General features: G+C 42.3%; 1 long non-coding RNA gene across 1 annotated transcript in view; it reads left to right on the plus strand.

Moving 5' to 3' along the window:
• Positions 1-2,848: 2,848 nt before the first annotated feature.
• LOC116185611 overlaps positions 2,849-3,246 on the plus strand; it is a 14,373-nt gene continuing 13,975 nt past the window's right edge. The window contains exon 1 of the long non-coding RNA XR_004150476.1: positions 2,849-2,859. This is a non-coding gene — a long non-coding RNA (uncharacterized LOC116185611). The remainder of the gene's footprint in view (positions 2,860-3,246) is intronic.

Genomic DNA, 3,246 nt, shown 5'->3' on the forward strand with positions numbered 1-3,246 from the left:
GGTTACATTCTACACTTTTGACAGGTTTCGGCCGTTCTCTCGGTGAAACGAGACGACCAGCCCGTGTCAACGGGGCGGTCGAATCGAAAGACACGATGTCGGCCGCGATTCGACGCGAATTTCGATTTATTTCTCTACGCTTCCTCTTCAGTGGAACTCGCGAAACGATGGATCTTTCGCGTGCCAATCGCGTGCGAGAGCAGAGTTCGTTCGTATTCGAGCGAGAGGAAGAAAAATAATTAAGATATCGTTTATTTATTCGATTGGGGAGAAAAGATCGATGATGGACCTGTAATCTTCGAATTTTGGCGACCGCGGATTCGAACACATACGAATCTTTCTTCGTTCTCGTTCGAAGCTCCCTGTTCCCGCGAAGTGGCCGCCTCGTTGTTTGAACAACATCCTCGGCCGCGATTTTCAATAATAATCGCGCGATCGAGCGATTTGTTTAAACTACCGTGGAATTCCGCTCGTATTGTCCGCCGGTGAAAACAACAACGCAACCCATGTTGTATTCCATGGACGGGTTGGGCCGCGTCGCGCTCGGAATAAACGTCTTTCTTTCTTTCCCCGCTTCCCGGAAACTCGAACCTCCGCAAATGTCACATTTACCGATCGAGATCGATCGGCAATCTCGCGTTTCGGGAAATCGCCGTTTTCCTTCGCAACTCTCCAAGTTTTGTATTCGAAACGGGCTGCGTTTAAATTAATTCCGATTTATGAATTATTTTTTTCTTCGCTCTCGTGGGGATACGTGTTTTAATATTTGGCATATATTCAGTCCTTTTCTCTTTTTTTTTTTTTATAACGCGCCCTTCTTTCGAGCTGTGTAATTAAACGCATCGGTGGCTCGTTTATCGGGAAATTTGATTTCTTCTCTCGTCCGGATTAATTATGTTGAAAAACCGGTCGCCCGGAAAGAATTTTTCTCTCAATTAATTCGATCGATTTTATTGTATTTTTATTCAATCGCGAGATATTTTCGCGTTATCGTTACATCGAATTTTATTTAACAGTATATCGATGTATAATCGCTTAGAACGAACAATTTGAAATCAATCAGATTCTATGCATCGGAAGAGGAGATCTTGAAGAAGGTTCTGTTCGAATCGAGGGATAGATTTTCGATGAAAGCCTGTTGTATACACGTATACGAATAATAGATAAATGATAATAGCAATGATTTATTATTTATTGAAGGCGCTAACAGTGATATCCACGAGTGATAATTATTTTTATTATTATTATATATTCGAATCTCGATGGTTATGATTTATAACGATGGATTGGAATGAAGATAATATATATACAATCTCGATAAAGAATCGCCGTTAGGAAATGCTGAAGAAATTCTTTTGCATCGTGACAATACCTGATTACGCACAGCGAAAGCGACGTTCCTTCTCTTCTCCTCTATCAAATCTCTTCGATCTTTGAAAAGTAGGATATATATAATTAACTTTAAAATGAATTGGGTAAGGGCTAAAAGAAATTTGCGTGCGTGAGAATTAGAAAAGAAAATATAATCCTCGCGTAATGCAAGAATCGATGGATTGAAAATAGTTTTTTTTTTTTTTTTTTTTTTTTTAACTATATCCCCAACGGGTAAATATTGTTATTTTTTTTTTCTATTGAAATTATGCCTTTTCAAATTGACATTGAGCTCACGAGCTGATGTAATATGTACCCACAGCATCGAGCACTCGATGTCAAGTTCAATACGTGGATCCTTCCAATGTTTTCCAAAGTTTCAATAATCGCGATAATCGCTAATCTTTATCGATTAATAAACATCGAAACGAAGCAGTTGGACCGATTACCCGCTCGTTACGCGGGTCAACATGCTATAAAATTCTTTTCCAACACGTCTAATCTCACATCATCTGAAAACCAGAAAGGTTTTCACATCTGTCGTAAACGTTACAAACGAGATTTGAATTTTTATTGAAATACAGGTAAACAAATGACGCAAATCTACCTTTAATTATTGTGTACTCGCAATTTTGCAACTTCCAATGCACACTCGTTTCCTCTCTCTCTCTCTCTCTCTCTTTCTGCCACGTGTCGCCTCCCAAGTATCAAATCATTATCACGCGTTAGAAGAAAATCTCTTTTTCTCGAAAAATTTCTCACTAAATACCAACTTATTCGAACCAAAGAGAAGGAGAGAAAAGAAGAAGAGGATATCAGAGAGAGTCGACGATTCTGAGGAAATAGAGATAGAAGGGGGTTGTTGAAAAAGCGGTTGGCGGTTTCGGTTTCGGAAGAAAGTAGTCGAAACGGGGGCGGCTACGAAGGTGGAGGAGGGAGAAGGAGGAATACGACACAAAAGGGTTCTCCAGGTTCTCGCGAATACGGGCCTCGCGATAACGTTACGCGGCGGTTATTGGAAATAGTCTGGTCGATCTACCCCACCGTGAAATACACATAGCTCGGCGAGCCTACGTCATACCTTGGCGTATGTACATTATTCATAGCCATCGGTGAAAAGGGCGCCAGCCGTATTACGTATGCCACGGGTTATTATGCCCTCTAAATGTTTAATGTGTTTGCCTTCCTTCTCCGGCCACCAACGTGGCTTTATGTTTTACTAACTAAATTACTATTTTTTTTTCCTCCCTCCCCCCACTTTTTTCTCTTCTTTCTCCTTCTCTCTTATTAGTTCTTCCCCGAACGTACATGCGAAGTACGTTTGCCCAATCGATTCGTCGTTCATTCGTTTTCTCTTCTTCTTCTTCTCTCGGATACCTAACCTCCCCCTTCGACTCCTTTTTTGCAGCTTGCGCGCGCGATTTCGTTTGGGATTCCTCGTCCAATTCTTTTCAACACAACGCCATTCGAATATATTGTTTTCGAATCGTGTTTTCTCGCTTCGAGTCGATTCGAGTGAAAAGCAAGCTTCGTTCGAATCGGGAGATTCTGGAGGATCCGCGAAACGCGGACGAAGACGCGCTTGAAAATGCGAGCTTTCGAGAAATATGCTTGTTTACAGGATTAATATACGGCGAGCGTATCCTCCTTGAGCCGAGGGGGAGAAGGAGGGGGAGGAGGAAGGGATGGGGAGGGGGTCGTTAAAACCGCGAAACACCGAAACGCGAAACCCGTTGGAAAGTTTGGAATTTACTGCCCGACATATTGGCTGCGAAAGCACACGAAATTAAGGCTAGTAAAACACTTTCCTGACACCTCTCTTGCACCCCCCCTCCGTGCCTAACTCATAGATATCACTCCCTTCCCCCCTCCCTC

The sequence above is a fragment of the Apis dorsata genome, unplaced genomic scaffold (genome assembly GCF_000469605.1).
Source record: "Apis dorsata unplaced genomic scaffold, Apis dorsata 1.3 scaffold_25, whole genome shotgun sequence".
NCBI lineage: Eukaryota > Metazoa > Arthropoda > Insecta > Hymenoptera > Apidae > Apis > Apis dorsata.